This window comes from Macaca fascicularis, chromosome 3 (genome assembly GCF_037993035.2).
Source record: "Macaca fascicularis isolate 582-1 chromosome 3, T2T-MFA8v1.1".
Taxonomy (NCBI): Eukaryota; Metazoa; Chordata; class Mammalia; order Primates; family Cercopithecidae; genus Macaca; species Macaca fascicularis.
In genome coordinates, this window is record NC_088377.1 from 71,480,712 (window position 1) to 71,501,172 (window position 20,461).

The following is a 20,461-nucleotide window of genomic DNA, read 5'->3' on the forward strand; positions in this document are numbered from 1 at the left end:
CGCAGGGCTCCTCGAATCCCCCTGGAATTCGGTTCCTAGCCGAGCAGCCGCTTCACGTCGTGAGGTCAGGAGGCGGGCACTCCTCCATCGTCTTGAGATTTCATTCCGGGGACGGAGAGGTTGGGCAGCAGTTTGTTCAGATGGGGTGAGGATGCAGTCTGGTGAGGTGTGCGTGGGGTCCCCCACCTTCATCTGCTAAACAGGTGCCTCCAGATGAATACGGAAGGTACTTCCGACTCCACCCCCGCGTTCCCTTGGTGGCACTAGCGGTCCGCACCCTGGCCCGGTGCCCATGTGGGAGGACTCCAACGTGCTGGGGGTTCAGTTGGAGCACAATCCCCGGCCATTCTGGCCAGCTTTCGATTTAGGCTGTCATGCCGGGAAACACGTGGGAGTGGGATGCACTGAGGCTGGCTGGGATGTGGCCTGCATAGGGGCCTCCTCTTTTCCTGACTCCCACGCTTCTCGTGGGCCTAGGGTTTCCTGGGTCTGGCTCAAAGACTTCCACAGTCACCGTTTCCCTGTTCACGGAGGACGACCCTCATGGGGACCGTTGTACACGTGTTTCCTTCTAAACGCCGTCACGGTGCAAGGACTCGGCTGCTGTGATCCTTTTGGAAGAGTGAATTCCGGCGACATCTGCCCACAAGGAAACTCTGGTCCTCCCAGTTCTCTCAGAGTGCTGCGTGATTCCCGTAGGATGAGAAGCGGGCAACCGTGTCTGGCTTTTGCCTGGTCATCTAGGTTCATTTCATCTGCACGTCCATTGTCCTCGTGGAGGGGCTGTTGCTGGGTGGAACGGCCTCTCGCCTCGGATCTTTGGGCTGCCAGGAACTTCAGGGGGCACAAGGCTCTTGGAGTGGGCTGACTTCAGTCCAGGTCGTGGGTCGTGGTCTCTTTGTAGGGCCCGGGTTTGTCTGCACTCTGCTGGAGGCTCTTGATTCCTCTGGCAAGAGTCCGTGAACTTGACTTGGACTCCAGCACAAACCTTCTCGTTCTCCCAGGCGGGCCTTGCTTTTGTCTTGCTCTCACAGGGGATCCACAGTGCCCCTCAACAGCACTGGTGGACAACCACTTCAATCTTGCAATCGCCGCAGATGGCCTCTGAGACCCTCTCTCCACCTCACGTGCCCCCATGGGATGCCAGTTCCAGGGGTGAGACCCCTTCTCCACTGTGTCCTTCCCTTGGTGGCAGTTCCCTTTTCTCTCCGACTGCCGTGCTGAGAAGCAGGAGTCCATAAACAGCCCAGGATGAAGGGAGGCAGTAAGCTCAAGGGTCCCGCAATCTTCCGCTGACACCCTCCTCTGGGGTCTCAGGTATTCATCCATCAGCCGGAGAGCCCTCAACGACTCACCAGACTGCATTCCCAACCCTCTGGGACCCGATTCCTGCACAGAGCCGTTTTCGGGAATGAAGTCGGAAGAGCCCTCTCCAGCGCCCTCCTCGCAGTCTCCCATCGCCTCCTCCTCCAGGGGGAGGCGACCACGGAGACGGCCTCGGGAGGCCCTTTGGGGGAGACTTTTCTCGGCCCGCAATGGTAGTCGGAGGCAGCCCTTTTCCTCAGACCAGGCCGGCTCTGCCTGCACCATGTTCCTTGCTTAGGCAGGCTGACAACCATGCCAGCCTGGCGCCCGAGCCAGCCCCTCGAGTGCGCATGCGCCAGTGGCCGGGCACCTGGCGCGAGTGCTGAGCCCTGGCTTGCGTCACAGTGAAGGTCTTCGTTGCCTGGCGACGAGTCCCTGCGGCTTAGCGGAGAGGGGGGACCTCTGTGATGGGCGTCGGTGTTGGGCTCCCGCCTGCGTTCTCTTGGGTATCCACGGTATATTCCCACCATCTAGGACAGGGCAGGGCAATCCAGCCTGAGGAAACATCCGGGTAAGGCCCAGGGATCCACCGCGAAATCCCTAACCATCCAAAAGGATCCGCGCCATGCGTCAAGCTTGCCTGGACCCAGTGGGGGTCAGTCTCCTTAAATGTTGCCCCCTCCCCCCGCCCCGTGATTTCTGACTACAGCAGGCCTGTGTTCTCGGGGTGCTCTCTCCCGGGAGGGGCTTCCTGGCGGAGCAGAACCGCGCAGCCTGAGAAGGTGCCCGGAGGTGTATTTGTGCGGGATTGTTTCGAGTGTTGGCTGCCCGTGTGTGTAGGCGGCACTGTGTGTGTGTGTGTGTGTGTGTGTGTGTGTGTGTGTGTGTGTGTGTGTGTGTCTGTTTGTGTTTGTGCGGGCAGGCGCGCGCGTGCTTGTGTGTGGCTCTGCGCGCGCGTGTGTGTGTTTGGGCGTGTGTCTCTGTGGGCCTGTGTGCTGTGTGCCTGTACGTGGCGCCTGCCGATAGGAAGATGGCTCAAGCACTGCAGCCCTTATTTGTTTTTTCTTTTCGTGTACCCCTCCTGCCCCCGAGTCCACCGACCTTCTGGTCCGCCACTCTGTGAGGCTCTGCTTGGGTTCCGGAACTCCGTGTCCTTTGTTTTTTTCCGTGGTTCCTGTATCCGGGGTGAACTGTGGGACTGGCTGAGACTCGCAGGAGCCCTAAGCACCTCCCCCGCCGCAAAGCGGCAACTCTGCTAGCAAGGAAGAGGAGCACACCACCCCCGAGAACGGAAACCTCCGAGTGCCTCATTTTCCTGTGGCCAAGCCAGGGCCCGACCCTAGCAGTCCTGTGCGCAGGGCTCCTCGAATCCCCCTGGAATTCGGTTCCTAGCCGAGCAGCCGCTTCACGTCGTGAGGTCAGGAGGCGGGCACTCCTCCATCGTCTTGAGATTTCATTCCGGGGACGGAGAGGTTGGGCAGCAGTTTGTTCAGATGGGGTGAGGATGCAGTCTGGTGAGGTGTGCGTGGGGTCCCCCACCTTCATCTGCTAAACAGGTGCCTCCAGATGAATACGGAAGGTACTTGCGACTCCACCCCCGCGTTCCCTTGGTGGCACTAGCGGTCCGCACCCTGGCCCGGTGCCCATGTGGGAGGACTCCAACGTGCTGGGGGTTCAGTTGGAGCACAATCCCCGGCCATTCTGGCCAGCTTTCGATTTAGGCTGTCATGCCGGGAAACACGTGGGAGTGGGATGCACTGAGGCTGGCTGGGATGTGGCCTGCATAGGGGCCTCCTCTTTTCCTGACTCCCACGCTTCTCGTGGGCCTAGGGTTTCCTGGGTCTGGCTCAAAGACTTCCACAGTCACCGTTTCCCTGTTCACGGAGGACGACCCTCATGGGGACCGTTGTACACGTGTTTCCTTCTAAACGCCGTCACGGTGCAAGGACTCGGCTGCTGTGATCCTTTTGGAAGAGTGAATTCCGGCGACATCTGCCCACAAGGAAACTCTGGTCCTCCCAGTTCTCTCAGAGTGCTGCGTGATTCCCGTAGGATGAGAAGCGGGCAACCGTGTCTGGCTTTTGCCTGGTCATCTAGGTTCATTTCATCTGCACGTCCATTGTCCTCGTGGAGGGGCTGTTGCTGGGTGGAACGGCCTCTCGCCTCGGATCTTTGGGCTGCCAGGAACTTCAGGGGGCACAAGGCTCTTGGAGTGGGCTGACTTCAGTCCAGGTCGTGGGTCGTGGTCTCTTTGTAGGGCCCGGGTTTGTCTGCACTCTGCTGGAGGCTCTTGATTCCTCTGGCAAGAGTCCGTGAACTTGACTTGGACTCCAGCACAAACCTTCTCGTTCTCCCAGGCGGGCCTTGCTTTTGTCTTGCTCTCACAGGGGATCCACAGTGCCCCTCAACAGCACTGGTGGACAACCACTTCAATCTTGCAATCGCCGCAGATGGCCTCTGAGACCCTCTCTCCACCTCACGTGCCCCCATGGGATGCCAGTTCCAGGGGTGAGACCCCTTCTCCACTGTGTCCTTCCCTTGGTGGCAGTTCCCTTTTCTCTCCGACTGCCGTGCTGAGAAGCAGGAGTCCATAAACAGCCCAGGATGAAGGGAGGCAGTAAGCTCAAGGGTCCCGCAATCTTCCGCTGACACCCTCCTCTGGGGTCTCAGGTATTCATCCATCAGCCGGAGAGCCCTCAACGACTCACCAGACTGCATTCCCAACCCTCTGGGACCCGATTCCTGCACAGAGCCGTTTTCGGGAATGAAGTCGGAAGAGCCCTCTCCAGCGCCCTCCTCGCAGTCTCCCATCGCCTCCTCCTCCAGGGGGAGGCGACCACGGAGACGGCCTCGGGAGGCCCTTTGGGGGAGACTTTTCTCGGCCCGCAATGGTAGTCGGAGGCAGCCCTTTTCCTCAGACCAGGCCGGCTCTGCCTGCACCATGTTCCTTGCTTAGGCAGGCTGACAACCATGCCAGCCTGGCGCCCGAGCCAGCCCCTCGAGTGCGCATGCGCCAGTGGCCGGGCACCTGGCGCGAGTGCTGAGCCCTGGCTTGCGTCACAGTGAAGGTCTTCGTTGCCTGGCGACGAGTCCCTGCGGCTTAGCGGAGAGGGGGGACCTCTGTGATGGGCGTCGGTGTTGGGCTCCCGCCTGCGTTCTCTTGGGTATCCACGGTATATTCCCACCATCTAGGACAGGGCAGGGCAATCCAGCCTGAGGAAACATCCGGGTAAGGCCCAGGGATCCACCGCGAAATCCCTAACCATCCAAAAGGATCCGCGCCATGCGTCAAGCTTGCCTGGACCCAGTGGGGGTCAGTCTCCTTAAATGTTGCCCCCTCCCCCCGCCCCGTGATTTCTGACTACAGCAGGCCTGTGTTCTCGGGGTGCTCTCTCCCGGGAGGGGCTTCCTGGCGGAGCAGAACCGCGCAGCCTGAGAAGGTGCCCGGAGGTGTATTTGTGCGGGATTGTTTCGAGTGTTGGCTGCCCGTGTGTGTAGGCGGCACTGTGTGTGTGTGTGTGTGTGTGTGTGTGTGTGTGTGTGTGTGTGTCTGTTTGTGTTTGTGCGGGCAGGCGCGCGCGTGCTTGTGTGTGGCTCTGCGCGCGCGTGTGTGTGTTTGGGCGTGTGTCTCTGTGGGCCTGTGTGCTGTGTGCCTGTACGTGGCGCCTGCCGATAGGAAGATGGCTCAAGCACTGCAGCCCTTATTTGTTTTTTCTTTTCGTGTACCCCTCCTGCCCCCGAGTCCACCGACCTTCTGGTCCGCCACTCTGTGAGGCTCTGCTTGGGTTCCGGAACTCCGTGTCCTTTGTTTTTTTCCGTGGTTCCTGTATCCGGGGTGAACTGTGGGACTGGCTGAGACTCGCAGGAGCCCTAAGCACCTCCCCCGCCGCAAAGCGGCAACTCTGCTAGCAAGGAAGAGGAGCACACCACCCCCGAGAACGGAAACCTCCGAGTGCCTCATTTTCCTGTGGCCAAGCCAGGGCCCGACCCTAGCAGTCCTGTGCGCAGGGCTCCTCGAATCCCCCTGGAATTCGGTTCCTAGCCGAGCAGCCGCTTCACGTCGTGAGGTCAGGAGGCGGGCACTCCTCCATCGTCTTGAGATTTCATTCCGGGGACGGAGAGGTTGGGCAGCAGTTTGTTCAGATGGGGTGAGGATGCAGTCTGGTGAGGTGTGCGTGGGGTCCCCCACCTTCATCTGCTAAACAGGTGCCTCCAGATGAATACGGAAGGTACTTGCGACTCCACCCCCGCGTTCCCTTGGTGGCACTAGCGGTCCGCACCCTGGCCCGGTGCCCATGTGGGAGGACTCCAACGTGCTGGGGGTTCAGTTGGAGCACAATCCCCGGCCATTCTGGCCAGCTTTCGATTTAGGCTGTCATGCCGGGAAACACGTGGGAGTGGGATGCACTGAGGCTGGCTGGGATGTGGCCTGCATAGGGGCCTCCTCTTTTCCTGACTCCCACGCTTCTCGTGGGCCTAGGGTTTCCTGGGTCTGGCTCAAAGACTTCCACAGTCACCGTTTCCCTGTTCACGGAGGACGACCCTCATGGGGACCGTTGTACACGTGTTTCCTTCTAAACGCCGTCACGGTGCAAGGACTCGGCTGCTGTGATCCTTTTGGAAGAGTGAATTCCGGCGACATCTGCCCACAAGGAAACTCTGGTCCTCCCAGTTCTCTCAGAGTGCTGCGTGATTCCCGTAGGATGAGAAGCGGGCAACCGTGTCTGGCTTTTGCCTGGTCATCTAGGTTCATTTCATCTGCACGTCCATTGTCCTCGTGGAGGGGCTGTTGCTGGGTGGAACGGCCTCTCGCCTCGGATCTTTGGGCTGCCAGGAACTTCAGGGGGCACAAGGCTCTTGGAGTGGGCTGACTTCAGTCCAGGTCGTGGGTCGTGGTCTCTTTGTAGGGCCCGGGTTTGTCTGCACTCTGCTGGAGGCTCTTGATTCCTCTGGCAAGAGTCCGTGAACTTGACTTGGACTCCAGCACAAACCTTCTCGTTCTCCCAGGCGGGCCTTGCTTTTGTCTTGCTCTCACAGGGGATCCACAGTGCCCCTCAACAGCACTGGTGGACAACCACTTCAATCTTGCAATCGCCGCAGATGGCCTCTGAGACCCTCTCTCCACCTCACGTGCCCCCATGGGATGCCAGTTCCAGGGGTGAGACCCCTTCTCCACTGTGTCCTTCCCTTGGTGGCAGTTCCCTTTTCTCTCCGACTGCCGTGCTGAGAAGCAGGAGTCCATAAACAGCCCAGGATGAAGGGAGGCAGTAAGCTCAAGGGTCCCGCAATCTTCCGCTGACACCCTCCTCTGGGGTCTCAGGTATTCATCCATCAGCCGGAGAGCCCTCAACGACTCACCAGACTGCATTCCCAACCCTCTGGGACCCGATTCCTGCACAGAGCCGTTTTCGGGAATGAAGTCGGAAGAGCCCTCTCCAGCGCCCTCCTCGCAGTCTCCCATCGCCTCCTCCTCCAGGGGGAGGCGACCACGGAGACGGCCTCGGGAGGCCCTTTGGGGGAGACTTTTCTCGGCCCGCAATGGTAGTCGGAGGCAGCCCTTTTCCTCAGACCAGGCCGGCTCTGCCTGCACCATGTTCCTTGCTTAGGCAGGCTGACAACCATGCCAGCCTGGCGCCCGAGCCAGCCCCTCGAGTGCGCATGCGCCAGTGGCCGGGCACCTGGCGCGAGTGCTGAGCCCTGGCTTGCGTCACAGTGAAGGTCTTCTTTGCCTGGCGACGAGTCCCTGCGGCTTAGCGGAGAGGGGGGACCTCTGTGATGGGCGTCGGTGTTGGGCTCCCGCCTGCGTTCTCTTGGGTATCCACGGTATATTCCCACCATCTAGGACAGGGCAGGGCAATCCAGCCTGAGGAAACATCCGGGTAAGGCCCAGGGATCCACCGCGAAATCCCTAACCATCCAAAAGGATCCGCGCCATGCGTCAAGCTTGCCTGGACCCAGTGGGGGTCAGTCTCCTTAAATGTTGCCCCCTCCCCCCGCCCCGTGATTTCTGACTACAGCAGGCCTGTGTTCTCGGGGTGCTCTCTCCCGGGAGGGGCTTCCTGGCGGAGCAGAACCGCGCAGCCTGAGAAGGTGCCCGGAGGTGTATTTGTGCGGGATTGTTTCGAGTGTTGGCTGCCCGTGTGTGTAGGCGGCACTGTGTGTGTGTGTGTGTGTGTGTGTGTGTGTGTGTGTGTGTGTGTGTGTCTGTTTGTGTTTGTGCGGGCAGGCGCGCGCGTGCTTGTGTGTGGCTCTGCGCGCGCGTGTGTGTGTTTGGGCGTGTGTCTCTGTGGGCCTGTGTGCTGTGTGCCTGTACGTGGCGCCTGCCGATAGGAAGATGGCTCAAGCACTGCAGCCCTTATTTGTTTTTTCTTTTCGTGTACCCCTCCTGCCCCCGAGTCCACCGACCTTCTGGTCCGCCACTCTGTGAGGCTCTGCTTGGGTTCCGGAACTCCGTGTCCTTTGTTTTTTTCCGTGGTTCCTGTATCCGGGGTGAACTGTGGGACTGGCTGAGACTCGCAGGAGCCCTAAGCACCTCCCCCGCCGCAAAGCGGCAACTCTGCTAGCAAGGAAGAGGAGCACACCACCCCCGAGAACGGAAACCTCCGAGTGCCTCATTTTCCTGTGGCCAAGCCAGGGCCCGACCCTAGCAGTCCTGTGCGCAGGGCTCCTCGAATCCCCCTGGAATTCGGTTCCTAGCCGAGCAGCCGCTTCACGTCGTGAGGTCAGGAGGCGGGCACTCCTCCATCGTCTTGAGATTTCATTCCGGGGACGGAGAGGTTGGGCAGCAGTTTGTTCAGATGGGGTGAGGATGCAGTCTGGTGAGGTGTGCGTGGGGTCCCCCACCTTCATCTGCTAAACAGGTGCCTCCAGATGAATACGGAAGGTACTTCCGACTCCACCCCCGCGTTCCCTTGGTGGCACTAGCGGTCCGCACCCTGGCCCGGTGCCCATGTGGGAGGACTCCAACGTGCTGGGGGTTCAGTTGGAGCACAATCCCCGGCCATTCTGGCCAGCTTTCGATTTAGGCTGTCATGCCGGGAAACACGTGGGAGTGGGATGCACTGAGGCTGGCTGGGATGTGGCCTGCATAGGGGCCTCCTCTTTTCCTGACTCCCACGCTTCTCGTGGGCCTAGGGTTTCCTGGGTCTGGCTCAAAGACTTCCACAGTCACCGTTTCCCTGTTCACGGAGGACGACCCTCATGGGGACCGTTGTACACGTGTTTCCTTCTAAACGCCGTCACGGTGCAAGGACTCGGCTGCTGTGATCCTTTTGGAAGAGTGAATTCCGGCGACATCTGCCCACAAGGAAACTCTGGTCCTCCCAGTTCTCTCAGAGTGCTGCGTGATTCCCGTAGGATGAGAAGCGGGCAACCGTGTCTGGCTTTTGCCTGGTCATCTAGGTTCATTTCATCTGCACGTCCATTGTCCTCGTGGAGGGGCTGTTGCTGGGTGGAACGGCCTCTCGCCTCGGATCTTTGGGCTGCCAGGAACTTCAGGGGGCACAAGGCTCTTGGAGTGGGCTGACTTCAGTCCAGGTCGTGGGTCGTGGTCTCTTTGTAGGGCCCGGGTTTGTCTGCACTCTGCTGGAGGCTCTTGATTCCTCTGGCAAGAGTCCGTGAACTTGACTTGGACTCCAGCACAAACCTTCTCGTTCTCCCAGGCGGGCCTTGCTTTTGTCTTGCTCTCACAGGGGATCCACAGTGCCCCTCAACAGCACTGGTGGACAACCACTTCAATCTTGCAATCGCCGCAGATGGCCTCTGAGACCCTCTCTCCACCTCACGTGCCCCCATGGGATGCCAGTTCCAGGGGTGAGACCCCTTCTCCACTGTGTCCTTCCCTTGGTGGCAGTTCCCTTTTCTCTCCGACTGCCGTGCTGAGAAGCAGGAGTCCATAAACAGCCCAGGATGAAGGGAGGCAGTAAGCTCAAGGGTCCCGCAATCTTCCGCTGACACCCTCCTCTGGGGTCTCAGGTATTCATCCATCAGCCGGAGAGCCCTCAACGACTCACCAGACTGCATTCCCAACCCTCTGGGACCCGATTCCTGCACAGAGCCGTTTTCGGGAATGAAGTCGGAAGAGCCCTCTCCAGCGCCCTCCTCGCAGTCTCCCATCGCCTCCTCCTCCAGGGGGAGGCGACCACGGAGACGGCCTCGGGAGGCCCTTTGGGGGAGACTTTTCTCGGCCCGCAATGGTAGTCGGAGGCAGCCCTTTTCCTCAGACCAGGCCGGCTCTGCCTGCACCATGTTCCTTGCTTAGGCAGGCTGACAACCATGCCAGCCTGGCGCCCGAGCCAGCCCCTCGAGTGCGCATGCGCCAGTGGCCGGGCACCTGGCGCGAGTGCTGAGCCCTGGCTTGCGTCACAGTGAAGGTCTTCGTTGCCTGGCGACGAGTCCCTGCGGCTTAGCGGAGAGGGGGGACCTCTGTGATGGGCGTCGGTGTTGGGCTCCCGCCTGCGTTCTCTTGGGTATCCACGGTATATTCCCACCATCTAGGACAGGGCAGGGCAATCCAGCCTGAGGAAACATCCGGGTAAGGCCCAGGGATCCACCGCGAAATCCCTAACCATCCAAAAGGATCCGCGCCATGCGTCAAGCTTGCCTGGACCCAGTGGGGGTCAGTCTCCTTAAATGTTGCCCCCTCCCCCCGCCCCGTGATTTCTGACTACAGCAGGCCTGTGTTCTCGGGGTGCTCTCTCCCGGGAGGGGCTTCCTGGCGGAGCAGAACCGCGCAGCCTGAGAAGGTGCCCGGAGGTGTATTTGTGCGGGATTGTTTCGAGTGTTGGCTGCCCGTGTGTGTAGGCGGCACTGTGTGTGTGTGTGTGTGTGTGTGTGTGTGTGTGTGTGTGTGTGTGTCTGTTTGTGTTTGTGCGGGCAGGCGCGCGCGTGCTTGTGTGTGGCTCTGCGCGCGCTTGTGTGTGTTTGGGCGTGTGTCTCTGTGGGCCTGTGTGCTGTGTGCCTGTACGTGGCGCCTGCCGATAGGAAGATGGCTCAAGCACTGCAGCCCTTATTTGTTTTTTCTTTTCGTGTACCCCTCCTGCCCCCGAGTCCACCGACCTTCTGGTCCGCCACTCTGTGAGGCTCTGCTTGGGTTCCGGAACTCCGTGTCCTTTGTTTTTTTCCGTGGTTCCTGTATCCGGGGTGAACTGTGGGACTGGCTGAGACTCGCAGGAGCCCTAAGCACCTCCCCCGCCGCAAAGCGGCAACTCTGCTAGCAAGGAAGAGGAGCACACCACCCCCGAGAACGGAAACCTCCGAGTGCCTCATTTTCCTGTGGCCAAGCCAGGGCCCGACCCTAGCAGTCCTGTGCGCAGGGCTCCTCGAATCCCCCTGGAATTCGGTTCCTAGCCGAGCAGCCGCTTCACGTCGTGAGGTCAGGAGGCGGGCACTCCTCCATCGTCTTGAGATTTCATTCCGGGGACGGAGAGGTTGGGCAGCAGTTTGTTCAGATGGGGTGAGGATGCAGTCTGGTGAGGTGTGCGTGGGGTCCCCCACCTTCATCTGCTAAACAGGTGCCTCCAGATGAATACGGAAGGTACTTGCGACTCCACCCCCGCGTTCCCTTGGTGGCACTAGCGGTCCGCACCCTGGCCCGGTGCCCATGTGGGAGGACTCCAACGTGCTGGGGGTTCAGTTGGAGCACAATCCCCGGCCATTCTGGCCAGCTTTCGATTTAGGCTGTCATGCCGGGAAACACGTGGGAGTGGGATGCACTGAGGCTGGCTGGGATGTGGCCTGCATAGGGGCCTCCTCTTTTCCTGACTCCCACGCTTCTCGTGGGCCTAGGGTTTCCTGGGTCTGGCTCAAAGACTTCCACAGTCACCGTTTCCCTGTTCACGGAGGACGACCCTCATGGGGACCGTTGTACACGTGTTTCCTTCTAAACGCCGTCACGGTGCAAGGACTCGGCTGCTGTGATCCTTTTGGAAGAGTGAATTCCGGCGACATCTGCCCACAAGGAAACTCTGGTCCTCCCAGTTCTCTCAGAGTGCTGCGTGATTCCCGTAGGATGAGAAGCGGGCAACCGTGTCTGGCTTTTGCCTGGTCATCTAGGTTCATTTCATCTGCACGTCCATTGTCCTCGTGGAGGGGCTGTTGCTGGGTGGAACGGCCTCTCGCCTCGGATCTTTGGGCTGCCAGGAACTTCAGGGGGCACAAGGCTCTTGGAGTGGGCTGACTTCAGTCCAGGTCGTGGGTCGTGGTCTCTTTGTAGGGCCCGGGTTTGTCTGCACTCTGCTGGAGGCTCTTGATTCCTCTGGCAAGAGTCCGTGAACTTGACTTGGACTCCAGCACAAACCTTCTCGTTCTCCCAGGCGGGCCTTGCTTTTGTCTTGCTCTCACAGGGGATCCACAGTGCCCCTCAACAGCACTGGTGGACAACCACTTCAATCTTGCAATCGCCGCAGATGGCCTCTGAGACCCTCTCTCCACCTCACGTGCCCCCATGGGATGCCAGTTCCAGGGGTGAGACCCCTTCTCCACTGTGTCCTTCCCTTGGTGGCAGTTCCCTTTTCTCTACGACTGCCGTGCTGGGAAGCAGGAGTCCATAAACAGCCCAGGATGAAGGGAGGCAGTAAGCTCAAGGGTCCCGCAATCTTCCGCTGACACCCTCCTCTGGGGTCTCAGGTATTCATCCATCAGCCGGAGAGCCCTCAACGACTCACCAGACTGCATTCCCAACCCTCTGGGACCCGATTCCTGCACAGAGCCGTTTTCGGGAATGAAGTCGGAAGAGCCCTCTCCAGCGCCCTCCTCGCAGTCTCCCATCGCCTCCTCCTCCAGGGGGAGGCGACCACGGAGACGCCCTCGGGAGGCCCTTTGGGGGAGACTTTTCTCGGCCCGCAATGGTAGTCGGAGGCAGCCCTTTTCCTCAGACCAGGCCGGCTCTGCCTGCACCATGTTCCTTGCTTAGGCAGGCTGACAACCATGCCAGCCTGGCGCCCGAGCCAGCCCCTCGAGTGCGCATGCGCCAGTGGCCGGGCACCTGGCGCGAGTGCTGAGCCCTGGCTTGCGTCACAGTGAAGGTCTTCGTTGCCTGGCGACGAGTCCCTGCGGCTTAGCGGAGAGGGGGGACCTCTGTGATGGGCGTCGGTGTTGGGCTCCCGCCTGCGTTCTCTTGGGTATCCACGGTATATTCCCACCATCTAGGACAGGGCAGGGCAATCCAGCCTGAGGAAACATCCGGGTAAGGCCCAGGGATCCACCGCGAAATCCCTAACCATCCAAAAGGATCCGCGCCATGCGTCAAGCTTGCCTGGACCCAGTGGGGGTCAGTCTCCTTAAATGTTGCCCCCTCCCCCCGCCCCGTGATTTCTGACTACAGCAGGCCTGTGTTCTCGGGGTGCTCTCTCCCGGGAGGGGCTTCCTGGCGGAGCAGAACCGCGCAGCCTGAGAAGGTGCCCGGAGGTGTATTTGTGCGGGATTGTTTCGAGTGTTGGCTGCCCGTGTGTGTAGGCGGCACTGTGTGTGTGTGTGTGTGTGTGTGTGTGTGTGTGTGTGTGTGTGTCTGTTTGTGTTTGTGCGGGCAGGCGCGCGCGTGCTTGTGTGTGGCTCTGCGCGCGCGTGTGTGTGTTTGGGCGTGTGTCTCTGTGGGCCTGTGTGCTGTGTGCCTGTACGTGGCGCCTGCCGATAGGAAGATGGCTCAAGCACTGCAGCCCTTATTTGTTTTTTCTTTTCGTGTACCCCTCCTGCCCCCGAGTCCACCGACCTTCTGGTCCGCCACTCTGTGAGGCTCTGCTTGGGTTCCGGAACTCCGTGTCCTTTGTTATTTTCCGTGGTTCCTGTATCCGGGGTGAACTGTGGGACTGGCTGAGACTCGCAGGAGCCCTAAGCACCTCCCCCGCCGCAAAGCGGCAACTCTGCTAGCAAGGAAGAGGAGCACACCACCCCCGAGAACGGAAACCTCCGAGTGCCTCATTTTCCTGTGGCCAAGCCAGGGCCCGACCCTAGCAGTCCTGTGCACAGGGCTCCTCGAATCCCCCTGGAATTCGGTTCCTAGCCGAGCAGCCGCTTCACGTCGTGAGGTCAGGAGGCGGGCACTCCTCCATCGTCTTGAGATTTCATTCCGGAGACGGAGAGGTTGGGCAGCAGTTTGTTCAGATGGGGTGAGGATGCAGTCTGGTGAGGTGTGCGTGGGGTCCCCCACCTTCATCTGCTAAACAGGTGCCTCCAGATGAATACGGAAGGTACTTCCGACTCCACCCCCGCGTTCCCTTGGTGGCACTAGCGGTCCGCACCCTGGCCCGGTGCCCATGTGGGAGGACTCCAACGTGCTGGGGGTTCAGTTGGAGCACAATCCCCGGCCATTCTGGCCAGCTTTCGATTTAGGCTGTCATGCCGGGAAACACGTGGGAGTGGGATGCACTGAGGCTGGCTGGGATGTGGCCTGCATAGGGGCCTCCTCTTTTCCTGACTCCCACGCTTCTCGTGGGCCTAGGGTTTCCTGGGTCTGGCTCAAAGACTTCCACAGTCACCGTTTCCCTGTTCACGGAGGACGACCCTCATGGGGACCGTTGTACACGTGTTTCCTTCTAAACGCCGTCACGGTGCAAGGACTCGGCTGCTGTGATCCTTTTGGAAGAGTGAATTCCGGCGACATCTGCCCACAAGGAAACTCTGGTCCTCCCAGTTCTCTCAGAGTGCTGCGTGATTCCCGTAGGATGAGAAGCGGGCAACCGTGTCTGGCTTTTGCCTGGTCATCTAGGTTCATTTCATCTGCACGTCCATTGTCCTCGTGGAGGGGCTGTTGCTGGGTGGAACGGCCTCTCGCCTCGGATCTTTGGGCTGCCAGGAACTTCAGGGGGCACAAGGCTCTTGGAGTGGGCTGACTTCAGTCCAGGTCGTGGGTCGTGGTCTCTTTGTAGGGCCCGGGTTTGTCTGCACTCTGCTGGAGGCTCTTGATTCCTCTGGCAAGAGTCCGTGAACTTGACTTGGACTCCAGCACAAACCTTCTCGTTCTCCCAGGCGGGCCTTGCTTTTGTCTTGCTCTCACAGGGGATCCACAGTGCCCCTCAACAGCACTGGTGGACAACCACTTCAATCTTGCAATCGCCGCAGATGGCCTCTGAGACCCTCTCTCCACCTCACGTGCCCCCATGGGATGCCAGTTCCAGGGGTGAGACCCCTTCTCCACTGTGTCCTTCCCTTGGTGGCAGTTCCCTTTTCTCTCCGACTGCCGTGCTGAGAAGCAGGAGTCCATAAACAGCCCAGGATGAAGGGAGGCAGTAAGCTCAAGGGTCCCGCAATCTTCCGCTGACACCCTCCTCTGGGGTCTCAGGTATTCATCCATCAGCCGGAGAGCCCTCGACGACTCACCAGACTGCATTCCCAACCCTCTGGGACCCGATTCCTGCACAGAGCCGTTTTCGGGAATGAAGTCGGAAGAGCCCTCTCCAGCGCCCTCCTCGCAGTCTCCCATCGCCTCCTCCTCCAGGGGGAGGCGACCACGGAGACGGCCTCGGGAGGCCCTTTGGGGGAGACTTTTCTCGGCCCGCAATGGTAGTCGGAGGCAGCCCTTTTCCTCAGACCAGGCCGGCTCTGCCTGCACCATGTTCCTTGCTTAGGCAGGCTGACAACCATGCCAGCCTGGCGCCCGAGCCAGCCCCTCGAGTGCGCATGCGCCAGTGGCCGGGCACCTGGCGCGAGTGCTGAGCCCTGGCTTGCGTCACAGTGAAGGTCTTCGTTGCCTGGCGACGAGTCCCTGCGGCTTAGCGGAGAGGGGGGACCTCTGTGATGGGCGTCGGTGTTGGGCTCCCGCCTGCGTTCTCTTGGGTATCCACGGTATATTCCCACCATCTAGGACAGGGCAGGGCAATCCAGCCTGAGGAAACATCCGGGTAAGGCCCAGGGATCCACCGCGAAATCCCTAACCATCCAAAAGGATCCGCGCCATGCGTCAAGCTTGCCTGGACCCAGTGGGGGTCAGTCTCCTTAAATGTTGCCCCCTCCCCCCGCCCCGTGATTTCTGACTACAGCAGGCCTGTGTTCTCGGGGTGCTCTCTCCCGGGAGGGGCTTCCTGGCGGAGCAGAACCGCGCAGCCTGAGAAGGTGCCCGGAGGTGTATTTGTGCGGGATTGTTTCGAGTGTTGGCTGCCCGTGTGTGTAGGCGGCACTGTGTGTGTGTGTGTGTGTGTGTGTGTGTGTGTGTGTGTGTGTGTGTGTGTCTGTTTGTGTTTGTGCGGGCAGGCGCGCGCGTGCTTGTGTGTGGCTCTGCGCGCGCGTGTGTGTGTTTGGGCGTGTGTCTCTGTGGGCCTGTGTGCTGTGTGCCTGTACGTGGCGCCTGCCGATAGGAAGATGGCTCAAGCACTGCAGCCCTTATTTGTTTTTTCTTTTCGTGTACCCCTCCTGCCCCCGAGTCCACCGACCTTCTGGTCCGCCACTCTGTGAGGCTCTGCTTGGGTTCCGGAACTCCGTGTCCTTTGTTTTTTTCTGTGGTTCCTGTATCCGGGGTGAACTGTGGGACTGGCTGAGACTCGCAGGAGCCCTAAGCACCTCCCCCGCCGCAAAGCGGCAACTCTGCTAGCAAGGAAGCGGAGCACACCACCCCCGAGAACGGAAACCTCCGAGTGCCTCATTTTCCTGTGGCCAAGCCAGGGCCCGACCCTAGCAGTCCTGTGCGCAGGGCTCCTCGAATCCCCCTGGAATTCGGTTCCTAGCCGAGCAGCCGCTTCACGTCGTGAGGTCAGGAGGCGGGCACTCCTCCATCGTCTTGAGATTTCATTCCGGAGACGGAGAGGTTGGGCAGCAGTTTGTTCAGATGGGGTGAGGATGCAGTCTGGTGAGGTGTGCGTGGGGTCCCCCACCTTCATCTGCTAAACAGGTGCCTCCAGATGAATACCGAAGGTACTTCCGACTCCACCCCCGCGTTCCCTTGGTGGCACTAGCGGTCCGCACCCTGGCCCGGTGCCCATGTGGGAGGACTCCAACGTGCTGGGGGTTCAGTTGGAGCACAATCCCCGGCCATTCTGGCCAGCTTTCGATTTAGGCTGTCATGCCGGGAAACACGTGGGAGTGGGATGCACTGAGGCTGGCTGGGATGTGGCCTGCATAGGGGCCTCCTCTTTTCCTGACTCCCAGGCTTCTCGTCGGCCTAGGGTTTCCTGGGTCTGGCTCAAAGACTTCCACAGTCACCGTTTCCCTGTTCACGGAGGACGACCCTCATGGGGACCGTTGTACACGTGTTTCCTTCTAAACGCCGTCACGGTGCAAGGACTCGGCTGCTGTGATCCTTTTGGAAGAGTGAATTCCGGCGACATCTGCCCACAAGGAAACTCTGGTCCTCCCAGTTCTCTCAGAGTGCTGCGTGATTCCCGTAGGATGAGAAGCGGGCAACCGTGTCTGGCTTTTGCCTGGTCATCTAGGTTCATTTCATCTGCACGTCCATTGTCCTCGTGGAGGGGCTGTTGCTGGGTGGAACGGCCTCTCGCCTCGGATCTTTGGGCTGCCAGGAACTTCAGGGGGCACAAGGCTCTTGGAGTGGGCTGACTTCAGTCCAGGTCGTGGGTCGTGGTCTCTTTGTAGGGCCCGGGTTTGTCTGCACTCTGCTGGAGGCTCTTGATTCCTCTGGCAAGAGTCCGTGAACTTGACTTGGACTCCAGCACAAACCTTCTCGTTCTCCCAGGCGGGCCTTGCTTTTGTCTTGCTCTCACAGGGGATCCACAGTGCCCCTCAACAGCACTGGTGGACAACCACTTCAATCTTGCAATCGCCGCAGATGGCCTCTGAGACCCTCTCTCCACCTCACGTGCCCCCATGGGATGCCAGTTCCAGGGGTGAGACCCCTTCTCCACTGTGTCCTTCCCTTGGTGGCAGTTCCCTTTTCTCTCCGACTGCCGTGCTGAGAAGCAGGAGTCCATAAACAGCCCAGGATGAAGGGAGGCAGTAAGCTCAAGGGTCCCGCAATCTTCCGCTGACACCCTCCTCTGGGGTCTCAGGTATTCATCCATCAGCCGGAGAGCCCTCGACGACTCACCAGACTGCATTCCCAACCCTCTGGGACCCGATTCCTGCACAGAGCCGTTTTCGGGAATGAAGTCGGAAGAGCCCTCTCCAGCGCCCTCCTCGCAGTCTCCCATCGCCTCCTCCTCCAGGGGGAGGCGACCACGGAGACGGCCTCGGGAGGCCCTTTGGGGGAGACTTTTCTCGGCCCGCAATGGTAGTCGGAGGCAGCCCTTTTCCTCAGACCAGGCCGGCTCTGCCTGCACCATGTTCCTTGCTTAGGCAGGCTGACAACCATGCCAGCCTGGCGCCCGAGCCAGCCCCTCGAGTGCGCATGCGCCAGTGGCCGGGCACCTGGCGCGAGTGCTGAGCCCTGGCTTGCGTCACAGTGAAGGTCTTCGTTGCCTGGCGACGAGTCCCTGCGGCTTAGCGGAGAGGGGGGACCTCTGTGATGGGCGTCGGTGTTGGGCTCCCGCCTGCGTTCTCTTGGGTATCCACGGTATATTCCCACCATCTAGGACAGGGCAGGGCAATCCAGCCTGAGGAAACATCCGGGTAAGGCCCAGGGATCCACCGCGAAATCCCTAACCATCCAAAAGGATCCGCGCCATGCGTCAAGCTTGCCTGGACCCAGTGGGGGTCAGTCTCCTTAAATGTTGCCCCCTCCCCCCGCCCCGTGATTTCTGACTACAGCAGGCCTGTGTTCTCGGGGTGCTCTCTCCCGGGAGGGGCTTCCTGGCGGAGCAGAACCGCGCAGCCTGAGAAGGTGCCCGGAGGTGTATTTGTGCGGGATTGTTTCGAGTGTTGGCTGCCCGTGTGTGTAGGCGGCACTGTGTGTGTGTGTGTGTGTGTGTGTGTGTGTGTGTGTGTCTGTTTGTGTTTGTGCGGGCAGGCGCGCGCGTGCTTGTGTGTGGCTCTGCGCGCGCGTGTGTGTGTTTGGGCGTGTGTCTCTGTGGGCCTGTGTGCTGTGTGCCTGTACGTGGCGCCTGCCGATAGGAAGATGGCTCAAGCACTGCAGCCCTTATTTGTTTTTTCTTTTCGTGTACCCCTCCTGCCCCCGAGTCCACCGACCTTCTGGTCCGCCACTCTGTGAGGCTCTGCTTGGGTTCCGGAACTCCGTGTCCTTTGTTTTTTTCCGTGGTTCCTGTATCCGGGGTGAACTGTGGGACTGGCTGAGACTCGCAGGAGCCCTAAGCACCTCCCCCGCCGCAAAGCGGCAACTCTGCTAGCAAGGAAGAGGAGCACACCGCCCCGGAGAACGGAAACCTCCGAGTGCCTCATTTTCCTGTGGCCAAGCCAGGGCCCGACCCTAGCAGTCCTGTGCGCAGGGCTCCTCGAATCCCCCTGGAATTCGGTTCCTAGCCGAGCAGCCGCTTCACGTCGTGAGGTCAGGAGGCGGGCACTCCTCCATCGTCTTGAGATTTCATTCCGGGGACGGAGAGGTTGGGCAGCAGTTTGTTCAGATGGGGTGAGGATGCAGTCTGGTGAGGTGTGCGTGGGGTCCCCCACCTTCATCTGCTAAACAGGTGCCTCCAGATGAATACGGAAGGTACTTCCGACTCCACCCCCGCGTTCCCTTGGTGGCACTAGCGGTCCGCACCCTGGCCCGGTGCCCATGTGGGAGGACTCCAACGTGCTGGGGGTTCAGTTGGAGCACAATCCCCGGCCATTCTGGCCAGCTTTCGATTTAGGCTGTCATGCCGGGAAACACGTGGGAGTGGGATGCACTGAGGCTGGCTGGGATGTGGCCTGCATAGGGGCCTCCTCTTTTCCTGACTCCCACGCTTCTCGTGGGCCTAGGGTTTCCTGGGTCTGGCTCAAAGACTTCCACAGTCACCGTTTCCCTGTTCACGGAGGACGACCCTCATGGGGACCGTTGTACACGTGTTTCCTTCTAAACGCCGTCACGGTGCAAGGACTCGGCTGCTGTGATCCTTTTGGAAGAGTGAATTCCGGCGACATCTGCCCACAAGGAAACTCTGGTCCTCCCAGTTCTCTCAGAGTGCTGCGTGATTCCCGTAGGATGAGAAGCGGGCAACCGTGTCTGGCTTTTGCCTGGTCATCTAGGTTCATTTCATCTGCACGTCCATTGTCCTCGTGGAGGGGCTGTTGCTGGGTGGAACGGCCTCTCGCCTCGGATCTTTGGGCTGCCAGGAACTTCAGGGGGCACAAGGCTCTTGGAGTGGGCTGACTTCAGTCCAGGTCGTGGGTCGTGGTCTCTTTGTAGGGCCCGGGTTTGTCTGCACTCTGCTGGAGGCTCTTGATTCCTCTGGCAAGAGTCCGTGAACTTGACTTGGACTCCAGCACAAACCTTCTCGTTCTCCCAGGCGGGCCTTGCTTTTGTCTTGCTCTCACAGGGGATCCACAGTGCCCCTCAACAGCACTGGTGGACAACCACTTCAATCTTGCAATCGCCGCAGATGGCCTCTGAGACCCTCTCTCTACCTCACGTGCCCCCATGGGATGCCAGTTCCAGGGGTGAGACCCCTTCTCCACTGTGTCCTTCCCTTGGTGGCAGTTCAGTTCCCTTTTCTCTCCGACTGCCGTGCTGAGAAGCAGGAGTCCATAAACAGCCCAGGATGAAGGGAGGCAGTAAGCTCAAGGGTCCCGCAATCTTCCGCTGACACCCTCCTCTGGGGTCTCAGGTATTCATCCATCAGCCGGAGAGCCCTCGACGACTCACCAGACTGCATTCCCAACCCTCTGGGACCCGATTCCTGCACAGAGCCGTTTTCGGGAATGAAGTCGGAAGAGCCCTCTCCAGCGCCCTCCTCGCAGTCTCCCATCGCCTCCTCCTCCAGGGGGAGGCGACCACGGAGACGGCCTCGGGAGGCCCTTTGGGGGAGACTTTTCTCGGCCCGCAATGGTAGTCGGAGGCAGCCCTTTTCCTCAGACCAGGCCGGCTCTGCCTGCACCATGTTCCTTGCTTAGGCAGGCTGACAACCATGCCAGCCTGGCGCCCGAGCCAGCCCCTCGAGTGCGCATGCGCCAGTGGCCGGGCACCTGGCGCGAGTGCTGAGCCCTGGCTTGCGTCACAGTGAAGGTCTTCGTTGCCTGGCGACGAGTCCCTGCGGCTTAGCGGAGAGGGGGGACCTCTGTGATGGGCGTCGGTGTTGGGCTCCCGCCTGCGTTCTCTTGGGTATCCACGGTATATTCCCACCATCTAGGACAGGGCAGGGCAATCCAGCCTGAGGAAACATCCGGGTAAGGCCCAGGGATC